Genomic DNA, 17,341 nt, shown 5'->3' with positions numbered 1-17,341 from the left:
GGATGACATTTACCTTGGACTTCAAAGTCTGACATGGTATACATGCCTGATTAATTTTTTTATTTTTACAATTTTATTAATGCTGAAGCATGCATAAATCAATTATGCAGAAATGACAGAAAGGTACCAAGGCTAATTAGTTAACAGAAGGCAAGATTATCTTCTTATATAAATGGTCAACAGGTCAAGCTCATTCTGAATAGACTACCCCAATATAACATAACACTTTCTTAAATTTACAAGATAACAGCAATTCTGTGATAACCAATGTACAAGCAATCTCCGCACCTAATTTAATTCAGTCTGTATTGACCAATGTTTCATGAGTCTTTAGTGCTGTAGTAAGTACATTTTTTCTGGAATAGTTTAGTATATAATCTACTGCTGCTTAAATGAAATTGAGAAATGTACCGTATTTGTCGCTCCATAAGACGCACCTGACCATAAGACACACCTAGGTTTTAGAGGCTGAAAACAGGAAAAAAAAATATTCTGAACTAATGGACTGCAGACATAGTACAGGAGATGACCAGAGACTGCGGACACAGTACAGGAGATGACCAGAGACTGCGGACACAGTACAGGAGATGACCAGGGACTGCGGACACAGTACAGGAGATGACCAGGGACTGCGGACACAGTACAGGAGATGACCAGGGACTGCGGACACAGTACAGGAGATGACCAGGGACTGCGGACACAGTACAGGAGATGACCAGGGACTGCGGACACAGTACAGGAGATGACCAGGGACTGCGGACACAGTACAGGAGATGACCAGGGACTGCGGACACAGTACAGGAGATGACCACAGACTGCGGACACAGTACAGGAGATGACCACAGACTGCGGACACAGTACAGGAGATGACCAGAGACTGCGGACATACTACAGGAGATGACCAGAGACTGTGGACAGTACAGGAGATGACTGCTGACCTTTGGGGGGGGGGGGGGGAGCGGGTACCTGAATTTGACAGGTACCGCTCTTACTTCCGCGGAGTTGTTTGACCTTACCTGTTCCTCTATCTAGCCGCGTGCTGTCTTCCCGGCTTCTGTAGTGTGGTCGGCTCGGCTTGACAGCCGGGTGCCCAGTGCGCAGGAGCGAGAAGCGCTGCGCTTTGTGATTGGCCCGGCGGCTTCTGGGACCTGTCATGTGTCCCAGGTGCCGCCTTACCATTCATAAAGAGCACCGCTTCTCGCGCATGCGCACTGGGCACTCGGCTGTCAAACCGAGCCGCCCACACTACAGAAGCCAGGAAGACAGCGCGCCTCTGGATAGAGGAACAGGTAAGGTCCCGCTGCAGAGCTGAGCGGCCGGCCCGGTATTCTGACACGGCGGCGGTGGAAATACCGGACCGGCCGCTCTATATTCGCTCCATAAGACGCACTGACATTTTCCCCCCCTTTTTGGGGGGAAAAAAGTGCGTCTTATGGAGCGAAAAATACAGTAATTTCCATTAAAATGCATTGGAGTCAATTAGGAAGGTGAAATTAAAAGGTATCTAAAACCATGTAAGAAAAAATTGAATGCCTTACAACAGATTCTTAGAGGCCATTGTTTTGTTTTTCTTTTTTTAACGCTTTTAATTGAACTGGTTTTAATCTGTTTATTGAACTCAAGCCATTGTATGCAAGTAAACTTGTATATATGTTCACAATTACAGTAATACATATAAAAACTTTTGTTACATATATACTGTACATTCTAGGACACCATACCAAGAAGTTCACATATAGTCAGTGGTGTATTTAGGTTTTGCCCTAGGCAAATTGTCTGCCCCCCACAGGAACGGCCAACACCACCAACCCCCCTTCTTCGCCCTCCCGCTGACAGAGCCTGAAATTGACCAACAACACCCCTGCCCAGGAGAGCCTTCCACTACCCCCTTCCCCCCGGCGATAGAGAGAAGGAAACTCATCTTCATAGCTCCAGACATCCCCAGGAACGAGAGTCAGACTCTGCATACACCGTCAAGCAGCCTGCAGCCTCTCTTGGATGCCACCTGATTCCCATGGTGCACATATCCCTTCTTCCGGGGGGAGGTGCTGCCCCCCTGAAAAATGCTGCCCTAGGCAATTGCCTTGTGGTAAATACACCCCTGCATATAGTGAGTGGTCTAGTTAGAAATTTAAGGCAGGGGAGGTCAACATGAACTCAAAGCGGAATTAAACCCTCCTACCCTTTTCAGCTAAGAAAGTTGCCATTTTAGCCTCTGTTTGACCTGCAACTGCCATGGTGTTGCACATGTGATCAGTTATAACACCAGCCATTTGACGATTTGACAGTTTAGTTGAGAGCGCAAGAAAATGTGACAGTTAGCATTGCAGACATGCCAGGAATGTAACTGCTTTGGGAAACCATTAAATTGATTGTTTTAGTTCCGCTTTAATGTGAGAGCAGAACTATACTACAGATCTCAAATATATATATATATATATAAAAAAAAGAAAAAAACTCCATAATATTTTTATTGATAAATATCATCATACAAAAACCAACAAAATATACATCATTTCAAAATACATGTTCTAACTTATAATTTCCCCAAAAACCTTTCACCATTACCCCCCCCCCCCCCCACACACACACTTTTTATATTCCCAATTCTCTTTTCCCTGTTTCTTCCTAATCCTCCTGTTCCTCCATTACTCCCTCCGGCTTCCTTCTCCAGATCTTTCTTTCACCTGCCATCTTTCCTTACATTTAACAAAATTTTTTCTCTCTTCATTCAAGGCTCCACCAACTCCAAATATCTCTTTGAGATTTTAAACTCCTTCCAAATTTCCCATGTTCTTCTGAATTTCTCAATTTTATCCTCTGCGATATGATATAGTGCCTCCATTATATATATATTTTTATATTCCACCCTGTGTATCCAGTCCTTTATTCTTGGTATCTCCTAAACCTGCCAGAAGTTCAGAATTAATCCTTTTGCTGCTTTTATTAGATGGTATATCATCATGTTCTTATTTTGTTTCACCTAGAGGTTGATATGATAGAATAAACAAACCCATGGGTCGTTCTAAATACTCATCCCTGTAATCTCCTGTATTTGGTGTATTATTTCCTCCCAATACTCCCATATCTTGGGAAAGTCCTACCATATCTGTGCCATTGTTCTTTATCCCACACCCTCTCCAACATAAAAGCGATTTCCCCGCTTGTTGCTTATGTGCCACTTTAGGTGTAATATACTACCTTGCCATACATTTATAATTCATTTCTACCGCCTTCATATCAACAACCCCGTGTGTCACGGTATAGGGACCTCTGCCAAGTTCCATTCCGGTGGCTTCCCCCCCTCCCGGCCAGCTGGCTGCATGTCCTCCACGGCCCTGGGTCATTTCCTGCACCAGCCCCTTTGATGTCCCCAGGGGTCCAGTGTCATCCTGGCCCCTCGCTGTGTCCTCTGTCACCAGCCCGATTCCTCCCTGTGGTCCAGTGACCTCCCCTCCACCTCTCATCCTGCCGCCGTGGGATGAGAGGTGCGGCTTTCATCACCCCTGCTACTATCTTCTCCCTCCCCGGCTGCAGCGGAGAGGAGAAGGTGGCAAGACTCTCACCTCTCCACGGAGAGGCGCGAGCCTCCCGCAGGGATATTCTGGGCTACGGAGTCTCGCTGATGCCACCTCAGTCGTTTCACCCGCAGCGCGGGCACGGGAAGTTCCCGCGCTTGCGAAAGTCCCTGGACAAAGGCCGCGTTCACGAGACGACCAGGGAGCGTCCCGCATCAGCTTAAGAAGCTGATGCCGGGTGCTCCGGGTCATTGTTCACCACTGCGCCAGCCACCGAAGGAGCATAGCTGCAGCGAGACCTTTGGGGGCCAGACTCTGCAGACCCCCCTAGCCAAACGGGGAACTGCACCCACAGCTGCCCAAGACCCCCAGCCTAGGGGAGGGATTGCCTGCAAGCTGCCAGAGACCCCAGCAGGGGAGATCGCCTGCTAGCTGCCCAAGACCCCCAGTCCAGGGCAGGGATTGCCTGTCAGCTGCCCGAGACCCCCAGCACAGGGGAGAGATTGCCTGCCAGCTGCCAGAGACCCCCAGCAGGGGAGATTGCCTGCTAGCTGCCCAAGACCCCCAGTCCAGGGGAGGGATTGCCTGTCAGCTGCCAGAGACCCCCAGTCCAGGGGAGAGATTACCTGCTAGCTGCCCGAGACCCCCAGCACAGGGGACTCAGCCCAGAAGGGGAGACCACAGGCATGATCTGGACTCCAACAGGTACCTGTGTTCCACTTTCTATCCCTGGGAGACCAGGCACCCTATCGGATCCGTGAGTATATGCATCTCCCTGTTTTACCTGAACTGTTCCTGTACTGACCCCCCACACCCCGTGTTGGATTACAATTGCTACAGAGACTCTTCCTTGGCTATTGGGGTTGGACTATAAGTGTTTTAGCACCTCCTTGCTACCCTGTACTGGCGAATTACCCTCCCCGCAAGTCCTTCTATTGCGTGACTGTCATCTGTTTGTCTCATTAAAGCTTTTTGCGTTTGCCATCTACTCTGTGTGTTCTGTCCTGCCTACCCTCCGTCACACCGTGTATTAATCTAAATATTTTCTTTTTTTGCTGTTCATTTAATAAATGTTCCAAGCTCTATTTCTCACTTCAACAACAGTAGAGGAGTAAATCCCAATAATGTAGTGAAAATCTTATAGACACGAGAAGTGACATATTTTCGTATTGTGCCTATACTGAACATTTGATCAAATAGATTCAAGTCCTCCACCGTTCTTAGTGGCTGTGGGAGCATAGCAGCAAAAGGTCTCAATTGAAAATATTGCCATTCATCAATCATAAAAAATAAATCCTTTTTATCTTTCAATTCCTATAAGGAGCATATTTGCCCTTCTCTCATATCTTTTAACTGAGCATTTCCATATTTTATCCATTTACCAAAAACACTTTTCCTGGTGGAAAGTAATTAGTTCCCGCCAATGGAATTAGCGGTGAATTATAATCCTATCCCATTTGATTATAAATTGCATACCAAACTCCAATTACATTCCATGTAAAAGTGCTTATGTTTTCCGCAAACCTACAATACTGTTGTGGAAGCCAAATAATCTTTTATAACTGTGTTGCACCTAGTGTATTTTCTATTTTAACCCAACTTTTCCCCCATGCATTATAAATCCAAATATTCGTGCTAATACAGAGCAGTAATATCTCTTAAAATCCGGCATTGTAAGCCCCCTTTTTCTTTATCTTTACACAAGACTTCATATTTCATTCTTGGTTTTTTGTTTACCGATATATACCCACGTATCAGTCTTTTTTTATCATTTTAAAATATATTTCCGGCAGGCAGATTGGTAGCATATGACATTTTTATAGGATTTTTAAAACCATCAACATCTTTATATTTATTCGTCCTATCCAGGAATGTGTTCCTATAGATATTCTCCTCAGTTCATCTTTTATCTCGTTTATTAATGGGATGTAGTTTGCCTGATATGAATTCTTCATAGATGAGGTTATTTCTAGATCTCCTAATTCCTTTTCCCTCCATTTAAAGGGCAATTTTCTATAAAACCTTTTTTTCTTTTATCGGAACATTAATATTTAAAATCTCTGATTTTGAGGGGTTAATTATTAAATTTGATAAATATCCGTAATGTTTTAATGTCATTAGGTTGGGTAATGTCAATCTAGGATTTGCAACATAAAATAGCTTATCATCTGCATAAGCTGCCACCTTATTTTCTATATCTCCAATCTGTATCCCTTTTATGTCAAACGCTATTTGGTACTGTCGCCAGAAGCAGATCTAAGGACAATACAAATAGAAGGGGAGAAAGAGGACAACTTTGCCTTCTTCCATTATACATTTTAAAAAAACTGTGATAGTGAACCATTAACCTTCACAGATGCTGAAGGTTGAATATACAGTTTTCCTATCTATGTTCTCATTCTAAGTCCTACAGTATTCCCAGTACCTCCAATGTATCCATCATAAAATTCCCAATCTACCCAGTCGAAGGCTTTATCCGCATCCATAGACAGAACTAGCACAGGGGACTTCTCCGTCTTACTTTTTTGGAGGAGGAGTAATAATTTCAACCCATTATCTTGTCCTCCTCTCTCTGGAATAAATCCTACCTGGTCTAACTGTATCCAGTCTGGCATTAGGTCTTTCAACCTGGTTGCTAAAACTTTTGCATATAGTTTCATGTCAATATTCAATAGTGACATGGGTGTATAACTGGCACTAGATTGGGCTCTATCTTTTCCCTCTTTGGGTATTATTATACAGGACTTATATAGCGCCGACAGTTTGCTCAGTGCTTTACATTATGGAGGGAGACAGTACAGTAACAATACAGTTCAATACAAGAGGGATTAGAGGGCCCTGCTCCTTGGAGCTTACAATCTAGGAGGGAGGGGATAGTGGTACAAGAGGTAATTAGCTGTGGGGGATGGAGTGGTAGGAAGAGTAGAGGATTCCAGTATTAGCTAGGGTCGGGGTAGGCTTCCTGAAGAGATGGGTTTTCAGAGTGTGCCTAAAAGTGAGCAGAGTAGGCAATAGCCTGATAGATTGGGGTAGGGAGTTCCAGAGGATGGGTGAAGCCCTTGAGAAAACCTGGAGATGGGCATGGGAAGAGGAGACAAGGGAGCTAGAGAGTAAGAGGTCTTGCAAAGAGCGGAGAGTACAGTTTGGGTGGTATTTAGGGACAAGGTCGGTGATGTAATTGGGGGCAGTGTTATGAACGGCTTTGTACGTCAGTGTTAGTGTTTTTAATTTTATCCATTGGGCAATTGGGAGCCAGTGGAGGGATTGGCAGAGAGGGTTGGCAGATACAGAGCAGTTAGTAAGGTGAATGAGTCTGGCAGCAGCATTCATGATGGGCTGGAGTGGGGATAGCCTGCGATGAGGTAGGCCAGTGAGGAGGGAGTTACAGTAGTCAAGGTGTGATATAAGGGAGTGAATGAGTTGCTTAGTGGTTTCCGAGGTTAGGAACGGTCGTATCTTGGAGATGTTGCGGAGGTGAAGTCTACATGAGTTAGACTGCGATTAGACCTGGGGCTGAAAGGACAGATTGGAGTCTAGGATTACACCTAGTACCCTGGCGTGAGGGGTGGGACTGATGATAGTGTTGTTGATCTTGAAAGAGAAGTCGGGGGGGGGGGGGGGGGCACGGGCTGGGGGGAATACTAGGAGCTCAGTTTTGGAAAGGTTGAGTTTGAGGAAGTGGAGTGACATCCAGTCCGATATGTCACTTAGTAGGCTGGTGATGCGATTGGAGACTGAGGGGGTGAGGCGAGGGGTAGAGAGATAGATTTGTGTGTTGTTGGCAAAGAGATGGTAGTTGAAACCGTGGGAGTTTATCAATTGGCCAAGGGAGGAGGGGTAGATGGAGAAGAGGGGGGGCCCGAGGACAGAACCTCGAGGGACCCCAACAGAGAGAGGGAGTGAAGGGGAGGTGGCAGCGTTATAGGTAACACTGAAGGAGCGCTGCGATAGATAGGAGGAGAACCAGGAGAGAGCAGAGTCTGAGGCCAAGAGAGTGCAGTTTTTTGAGCAGGAGGGTATAATTGTAATATATGCCTGCAATGACTCCTCCCTCATTTCCATCCCTTCTCCTAATGCATTCATATATACACACATTTTAGGTACTAATTGCTGCTCACTAAATTTCTTATAATATCTCACTGTAAAACCATCTGGTTCAGGGCTCCTTCCACTGTGCTCTTCAATGCCGCTTGAATTTCTTCCCGTGTTATTGGCCTCTCCAGTGTTACTAAACTTTCTTCTCCCAATCTTGGTAATCTTACTTCTTTTAAATATATTTGCCTTTCTTTAGTTTAGTTTTCCACCTCCTCCTCTTTTACATTCTTCGGTTTTACGTCATATAACCTACTGTGAAATTTATAGAATGGATTTGCAATATCAGTGGTTGAATATGCCATTTCTCCAGGATCAGCTTTGATTTTCTCTATAAAATTCCTTGATTTCTTATTTCTTAGCGTTCTCATTAAATATTTTCCTGGTCTATTCCCCCACTGATATCTTTCTTTGTCATCCTATTAAACATCCTCCTCATTTCTTGTTCCATTAATTCATTTAGCTCATCTCTTTTTTGGATTATTTTTTGTTGTATATCTTCTGCTATCTTTTTATGCAATTGTTCCAACCTATATAATTCCTCTATTACCTCCCTTATTTTCTTCTGCTGTTCTTTCTTTTTTTCACACTCCTATAGCAATCAATATTCCTCTTATATTTACCTTTGCGCTTCCCATATCATAGTGACAGATGTTCCTTCAATCTCATTTAACCTGAAATATTGTTTTGTTTCCATTTTTATTCTACTTTCAATCTCTTGATCCTGTAGGAGCGTCTCATTAAATTTCCATATATTTGTCTTATTTTGATCTCTTCCCACCTGCAACTTCATGGTAACAGGTGCATGGTCTGATAATGATTTAACTTCTATATCCACCTTCACCAAAGACTCCAAGAGTCAATGTTCAACTATTAAATAATTTAGTCTGGAATATATACTATGTGAAGGGGAATACAACTTATAGTCTCTTTCTCTTGGATGCTTGATTCTCCAAACATCCATAAGCTGACACTGATATAACAATTTTTGAATAGATTTTAGATATTTACCTCCTTCCCTCTGCACAAGTTAAGATATACCCATCCCGGGATCCATGTCAAAATTAAAATCCCCTGCCACAATTCATTTGCCCTTCTTAAAGTCCAGAAGTTTTCTTAACATGCTTTCCAGATAAGGCATTGGATTTTTGCCAATGTACATTCCATTCCCTGTAACTCTCCTCTTATAAACAGACATCGTCCTTCAGGGTCCACCCACCTATCCTCAATATTAAATCTATAATTTTTTGCTATACCAATTGCTACCCTTTTAGCACGTTTTGTTGGCAAATCCGCATAACACCAAGATAGGTAATTTTTAGATTATAATTTTACAATTTTATAATTTGTATCTTGAAACAATGAAGTACTGTCCGTGATACTTTTTTTATTTGCACTAACATACAATTTTGAGGACAAGCTTTCGGGGAATGTCCCCTTCTTCAAGGTCCAAGCAGTACGGATCACAAAGTTTTAGCAGAATGTTAGAAGAGATGGAGGGGGGGGGACAACACTCAGAGGCAGTCAAGCTTGAGATGATAGTCATAAAACTGTTGGATAATGATTGAGGAATTCCATGTCCAAATTAAGGCCTTTATCTCTTGTGTCAAATAAAATTATCATTCTTAGTTCAAAAGTTTTTCTTTCCTGGATTTGAAATTTCCTTTAAGAACTAAAATATTGAGGTCTCCCAAAGTGTGGTCTGGTTGTGCGAAATGGTGTCCCACAGGTGTGCAAAAGTTATCTTCTTTATGTTCCTTGATGGTATGTCTGTGCACATTCATCCTTGTTTGCAACTTCTGTCCTGTTTCGCCAACATGAGATCCTTTGCTACATTTTCTGCACTGGAAAAGGTACCTCTAGTAACCACATACAAACCAGCACTAGAAGGAATAAGAAAAATAATCAAAGATTTACAACCCATCATAACAGAGGATGGAACTCTGAAAGCAATATTCCAGAAACCACCATAACTGGCCTTCAGACAACCCCCAACCTCAGAAATAAACTTGGAAACTTCCTTCCGATTATGATGTCACAAATAATGGAAGCAAACCCTGCAATACAAAACGCTGCAAACTGTGCAACCAAATCAATCCATCAAAAAGTGTCAGACACTCAAAGGGATCTTCAATATCTCCGGATCATACAGCTGCACCTCCAGTAATGTTGTGTACCTTATCCAGTTCAGAAAATGTAGCAAAGGATCTTATGTTGGCGAAATAGGACAGAAGTTGCAAACAAGGATGAATTTGCACAGACATACCATCAAGGAACATAAAGAAGATGACTTTTGCACACCTGTGGGACACCATTTCGCACAACCAGACCATACTTTGGGAGACCTCAATATTTTAGTTCTTAAATGGTACTGCTATAACCTGAAGAAGGGGACACTCCCCGAAAGCTTGTCCTCAAAATTGTTTGTTAGTGCAAATAAAAAAAGTATCACGGACAGTACTCAATTGTTTCTGTTGCAAATGCACTAATACGGCTACAATCACCTCAAGCAAAATGGAAGTTCTTAAAGGAAATTTCAAATCTATTCAGGAAAGAAAAACTTTTGAACTAAGAATGATAATTCTATTTGACACAAGAGATAAGGGCCTTAATTTGGACATGGGATTCCTCAATCATTATCCAACAGTTTTATGACTATCACCTCAAGCATGACTGCCCCTGCGAGTGTGGTCCCCCCCCCCCCCTGACTTTGCTGTGTCTTATCTCTGTTCTCTCTCTTTTTTTTTTTTCATCCCCCACATCTCTTCCAACATTCTGCTAAAACTGTGTGATCAGTACTGCTTGGACCTTGAAGAAGGGGACATTCCCGAAAGCTTGTCCTCAGAATTGTATGTTAGTGCAAATAAAAAAAGTATCACGGACAGTACTCAATTGTTTCTGTTGCAAATGCACTAATACAGCTACAATGACCTCAAGCACATTTGTATCTTGAGATATACAGTGGGGCAAAAAAGTATTTAGTCAGCCACCAATTGTGCAAGTTCTCCCACTTAAAAAGAAGAGAAAGGCATGTAATTGGCATCATAGGTAGACCTCAACTATGAGAGACAAAATGAGAAAAAAAATCCAGACAATCACATTGGCTGATTTGGAAAGAATTTATTTGCAAATTATGGTGGAAAATAAGTATTTGGTCAATATCAATATTTCATCTCAATACTTTGTTATATATCCTTTGTTGGCAATGACAGAGGTCAAACGTTTCCTGCAAGTCTTCACAAGGTTGGCACACACTGTTGCTGGTATGTTGGCCCATTCCTCCATGCAGATCTCCTCTAGAGCAGTGAAGTTTTGGGCTGTCGCTGGGCAACACGGACTTTCAACTCCCTCCAAAGGTTTTCTATGGGGTTGAGATCTAGAGACTGGCTAGGCCACTCCAGGACCTTGAAATGCTTCTTACGAAGCCACTTCTTCGTTGCCCGGGCGGTATGTTTGGGATCATTGCCATGTTGGAAGACCCAGCCACGTTTCATCTTCAATGCCCTTGCTGATGGAAGGAGGTTTGCACTCAAAATCTCACGATACATTGCCCCATGCATGCTGTCCTGTACATGGATCAGTCGTCCTGGTCCCTTTGCGGAGAAACAGCCCCAAAGCATGATGTTGCCACCCCCATGCTTCACAGTAGGTATGGTGTTCTTTGGATGCAACTCAACATTCTCTTTCCTCCAAACATGACAAGTTGTGTTTCTACCAAACAGTTCTATTTTGGTTTCATCTGACCATATGACATTCTCCCAATCCTCTTCTGGATCATCCAAATGCTCTCTAGCAAACTTCAGACGGGCCCGGACATGTACTGTCTTAAGCAGGGGGATACGTCTGGCACTGCAGGATCTGAGTCCCTGGCGGCGTAGTGTATTACTGATGGTAGCCTTTGTTACGTTGGTCCCAGCTCTCTGCAGGTCATTCATTAGGTCCCCCCGTGTGGTCCTGGGATTTTTGCTCACTGTTCTTGTGATCATTTTGACCCCACGGGGTGAGATCTTGCGTGGAGCCCCAGATCGAGGGAGATTATCAGTGGTCTTGTATGTCTTCCATTTTCTAATTATTGCTCCCACAGTTGATTTGTTCACACCAAGCTGCTTGCCTATTGCAGATTCAGTCTTTCCAGCCTGGTGCAGGTCTACAATTTTGTTTCTGGTGTCCTTCGACAGCTCTTTGGTCTTCCCCATAGTGGAGTTTGGAGTGTGACTGTTTGAGGTTGTGGACAGGTGTCTTTTATACTGATAACAAGTTCAAACAGGTGCCATTAATACAGGTAATGAGTGCAGGACAGAGGAGCCTCTTAAAGAAGAAGGTACAAGTCTGTGAGAGCCAGAAATTGTGCTTGTTTGTAGGTGACCAAATACTTATTTTCCACCATAATTTGCAAATAAATTCTTTCCAAATCAGCCAATGTGATTATCTGGATTTTTTTTTCTCATTTTGTCACTCATAGTTGAGGTTTACCTATGATGCCAATTACAGGCCTCTCTCATCTTTTTAAGTGGGAGAACTTGCACAATTGGTGGCTGACTAAATACTTTTTTGCCCCACTGTATGTGTCTCCTGTAGGAATGCTACTTCAATAGAACGTTGTTGTAATTCTCTGAGAATCTTTTAACTGGAGCATTCAATCCTTTTACATTATAGGTCCTAAAATTAACAGCTTCCATTATCCTATTCTCTTTAAATGTCCCCTTCTTTCCCTCTTCTCCCATCACGCTTTCCCTTTTCTTCATTTCCTCTCCCTCTCTTCTACATTTGCCTCGAAAGAAGTACAGGTATCTATAACCAGGAACAGAAAGACATCTCCCCTATAATTTCTACTTCTTCTCCCTCCCCCCTCTCCTAAAGCCCCTTGGCCCTATTCTTGCCTTAGGAATCATTTGTGGTCCTAATCCCACTTTCATTTCCATTTTTAGGGTGAGACTGACCACATATGCCTGACCGAACCCATGACCTTACTCCTGAATCACAGATCCAGTGCACGTTGGCCTGCCATCCACCGCCTAGATTCTATAAATCTGAACCTATTTAAGAGAAGAGAAAAGATAGGAAAGGTGGAAAAAGGAAGGAAGGAGAAGAAAAGAAAAAAAAAAAAAGAAAAAATAATTATTCCTCCTCTCTCCACCCCTCCCCTCCCCTCAAGACAGGTTACACTTCTTTTAGAATCATAGTTTTTCCCGCTACTCTTCCCCTACTTCTCCCCTCTTATCTCTATTGCATCCCCTTTTTAGGAATTGGTTGCCATCTCCCTCTATCGCAACCTTTTCTTTTGCCCCTTTTGTCCATCCTGGAATGCCCACGATCTGTAATTCCAGTCTTTCCAAAAGTCCTGTAGCTTATCTGGGAACCTCAGTCTAGCGGAGCGTCCATACTTCCATCCGATTAAAAAAGCTGGAAACCCCCCAGCTATATTGTTAATTTTGTTTTTTCATCTGTTCCAGTAGTGGTTTCAAAGATCTTCTTCTGGCCATTGTTTCCGATGCTATATCCGCAGATTTATTTTTCATATTTTTTATTGCTGGTATCCCTCTGATCTACTTCCAAATGTTTGCCTTATCTTCATAGTAATGGAATCACATCTCTTTATGGGATTGCCCCACTCTGTTTATTCTATCAATTATCAATTGCTTTGTTTCTAATTTGTCCAGCAATGGATTTAACACTTTCCTCATTATCTCCATCAGATCTTCTCCTTGGGGTGCCTCTGGTAGACCCCGGATCCTCAACTTGTTCCTCCTATCTCTATTCTCTTGATCTTCCACCTTATACAACAGTCTCTTCCAATTGCTTTTCCAGATTAGTTATTACTTGGGCGTGTTTATCTGGTTTCTCCTCAGTTGCTTCCACTCCTGATAAAACCTGCCCCTGATCTTTGTGTATTACTGCTCTTTATTCAGTATTCTAATTTCGTAAACATTTCCGCTATTTCAGTTTTTGTAGGCATTTGTAGGCTTTTTTCCTGTTCATCAGTATTTTTAGTATCCATATATAAACTTTTTCCACTTGGCTCAGGTTGGACACTACTAATGACACTCTGGATTCCTCAGTCAGGACTCCTTCAAACGATCTTCTTTTCCTCTTTTTAACTCCTACAGACCCCCTGGTGACCCCTTTTATGGCTTTCTTTTCCTTTTAATAATTGTCCCCAACCACCTCTAACGTGTAACAATACTGGTAACAATTATGTTGGACTCACCACTTCCCACAGGGCCTTACACCATCTCCTCTCAGTCTTCCTCTGCTCTGCTGCTTCACCAACTGCGATTATCCGGGGTGTCCAGTTCTGCACAGGCTGTATTCTACGGTCTTCCTTTACAGAGTAGTCAAAGATGATCCAACTTGGGGGAGGGGAAATCAAATGGGTCTGTAAGTCCCTTTCGCGTTCGCTTCCTCTCCTATGCAGCCGGCGTCTCCCAGTGCTCTTCCGCGGTGGTCAAGTGATCTCTCCCAACATCCACCGCTCTGCTCCCGTAAGGGATCTACCTCTCCGCAGCTCTCTCCTGGCACACTCTCCTCACCGACGCCACTCACAACACCACAGGGTAGGGGGCTCACTCAGGGAAGATAGGGTAATTATTCCTCACCGATCTTAAGTTTTCCTCCTCATTACTCCAGGCGGTCCTTGGGAGCTCCTAGAACATGCACCTTGCCGATGCCATGTTCAGGCCCCTCCCCCCACATCCCCCAAATATTATGGAGTTTTAGCAGAAAACTCCTATTCCCATTTTTTCACTGACCAATGATTTCTACTGGGCTAAATAGGAGAGAATGGACTCACCCATTTAAAAGCTATGGCTTTGCAAGTCATCAACGTTTCTCGCAAGAATATGCTAGTATAATGTGGCCAATAGTCTTTATCTAGTAAACCAAATAAAAAAAGATCAGGTGTGCAGGAAAGAGTTGCTGTAAGGCAATGGCCCAGTAACCACTGGCTGCCAGACATTAGATATAATCTTAATAAACTAAAAAAATAATCCTGCGCTATGAGAAAAAAGTGCAAAAACATTTAGAACTGCTGCACCTAAAATTACAATCCAGATACAGGATGTACTACACAAAATTTAAATCACTATATAGGTGTGCTGCCCTTCTATAAATCAATCCAGATACATGATGTGCCATACACAAATTAAATCAATAAATAAGTGCGCAAACCCTTTAAAAGTCCATCATAATTACATGCGCATGAATAAATATGTAAATTCTATAAAAACTCCAATTCATCCAAAATTCACAAAAAGAAAAAAAAAAAAAAAAAAAAAAAACAGTTCTCAATTCTCTAAGCAAATATTGAAAAACAAATAAGTGAAAAATTCCAATTCATCACAAACAAATAAAAATCCACAATTCTCCAGTTAATCAACAATTCATGCAAAAAAGACAATAATGAAGTGAAGCAAATCCAAAGAAATCAAATTATAAATAGTCCGAATTCATAAAAAAAGTCCCCAAAGGTAATAGGCTTCTGAGGGAAGTAAACACAAACGTAGAGCCAAGAGAAAGGAAAGTGCCACCAGACCACTTCACTAAAGAGTTAGGTAGGCTCCTTACCACAGGATTAGATCCTACAAAGAGACCATATAATACCTTGCTGCCCAGAAGCATCACATACTCTGGCCATGGACATCTAGCTTCAGAATGAATGCGCTCAACAAAGAGGAGTTAAAGAAGAGAATGGGATGCCATAGTTTAGTAATATCAAAACCGCTTTAATTCTTTAATGAATTGCGCTTACAATGAACGTAGATACAGCAGCATAACACTGTATGCACCGCCAGGTCTCCCGATGGTGTGACATATCTCGCAAGTGTGCATTATCAACATCAGATTTTGTCAAATTTATTAGGATAGTTCCTGCTAGCATAGGTACGTTAATTGGTGCTTTCCAGCTACTCATTGTAGGAGGGAAAGGAGATTTCCACCTCTCTCCTGGAAGAATCTCTCTCCTGGCATAATAGACAGAGTAGAAGACAAAGTATAGCATGTATAGTGGCCACCACACCCTACACAAGACCAAAGAAAACAGAGGGCAGGAACAAATGAAAGAGAGAAATTACCCACTGTGTTGATGGTGACTACTACTTCCCTCCAGTAGCATTGTAATCTGGGGCACAATCAAAAGACATGAAAATAGGTACCAGCATCCATGCCACATCTAAAACAGCTCTCAGGTGTTTCCAGGTAAAATGGCAGGCAAAAGTTGTGGAGAAAATAGAGTTGGAGTCTTCCCAGCTGTAGTCAATTGGGTGTGTGTGTGTGTGTGTATGTATATATATATATATATATATATATATATATATATATATATATATACACACACACACACCCAATTGACTACAGCTGGGAAGACTCCAACTCTATTTTCTGAGGCCACATGGAAAAAGGTTGTTTGGTCAATGAGACTAAATTAAATTATTTGGCTTCAACAATATATGTCTGGTGGAACAGCTCAACATCCAAATACACCATCACAATACAAGTTCCTCCACACAATCAAGTTCCTCCACCCCAAGTCCAACTCCTGAAAAACAACCCCACACCATAACCCCCCCACCAAACTTAACAGTTGGCACAATGCAGGCAGGCAAGTACCATTCTCCTGGCACCTGCCAAATACAGGCACGTCCATCAGATTGCCAGACAGAGAAGCGTGATTCGTCACTCCAGAGAACAGGTCTCCACTGCTCTACAGTCCAGTGGCAGTGTGCATTACACCAATTTGCATTGCACTTGTTGATGTAAGGCTTGAATGCAGCTGCTCGGCCATGGAAACCCATTCCTAGAAGCTCTCTACGCACTGTTTTGCTACGCTGAAGGCCACACGAAGTTTGGAGGTGTTTAGATATTGACTCTGCAAACAGCTGGCAACTTCTGTGCACTGTGCGCTTCAGCATGCGCGGACCCTCCTCTGTCATTTTACGTGGCCTACCACTTCATGGATGAGTTGCTTCCACTTTATTATAATACCACTAACAGTTGATTGTGGAATATTTAGTAGCAAGGAAATTCCTGAGAGCAAACCATTCTTTCACAAATATTTGAAGAAATTGTCCGCATGCCTGGGTACTTGAATTTATACACCTGTGACAATGGAAGTGATTGAACCTGAATCCAATAATCTGGGGGAAGGGATCATTTTTTTTTTTTTTTATCTCTGTCCAGACAAATTAGACCACGCTTTATAAAGGCTTTTTGCCATCCTTGGGATCAGTTGGTGGTTTTGGGTTCTGTATATACAGGTTTTCGATCTATTTATTAATTTTTTTAATAAATTAATTAATTGGTGTAATACAACAACGGATTTACTAAAACTGGAGTTCTAGGCTACTAGGCTGGAGTTTTAGGCTACTTTCACACTGATGCGGTAAAAACGCACATGCATTTTTACTGCGCCTGCAGTGCATTTTTTTTACAGGACATGCAGCTAAAAAAAAAAAAAAAAACCCACACCCAAAAATGCAACGCGGGTTTATTTTTGCAGCATTTTCAATTGATTTCAATGGAAAGGTGCTTTTTACTGCACCAAAAACACAGCAAGCAGGATTTTAAAAAATGTACCAGACTCACAACAGACCCATGTGAAGAGTTCCATAGGGATACATGGTCCCACAAATTTCTTCTGCCTTTTTTTTTTTTTTTTTTTTGTTTAAACACGCAAAAGAAACATCAGTGTGAAAGCAGCTTTAGTATACATTACAACCCTTGTGTACTTTCGCCTT

General features: G+C 42.6%; 1 protein-coding gene across 2 annotated transcripts in view; it reads right to left on the bottom strand.

Annotated features, from left to right (window-relative positions):
- LOC149469993 (C4b-binding protein alpha chain-like) overlaps positions 1 to 17,341 on the bottom strand; it is a 114,807-nt gene that overhangs the window by 48,890 nt on the left and 48,576 nt on the right. The gene's annotated exons all lie outside the window — the stretch shown is intronic.

Source organism: Staurois parvus, unplaced genomic scaffold (assembly GCF_062004578.1).
Source record: "Staurois parvus isolate SC_StPar_1 unplaced genomic scaffold, SC_StPar_1.0 ptg000056l, whole genome shotgun sequence".
Taxonomy (NCBI): domain Eukaryota; kingdom Metazoa; phylum Chordata; class Amphibia; order Anura; family Ranidae; genus Staurois; species Staurois parvus.
The sequence above is the reverse complement of the archived record's forward strand: the minus strand, read 5'-3'. Positions and strand labels throughout refer to the sequence as shown.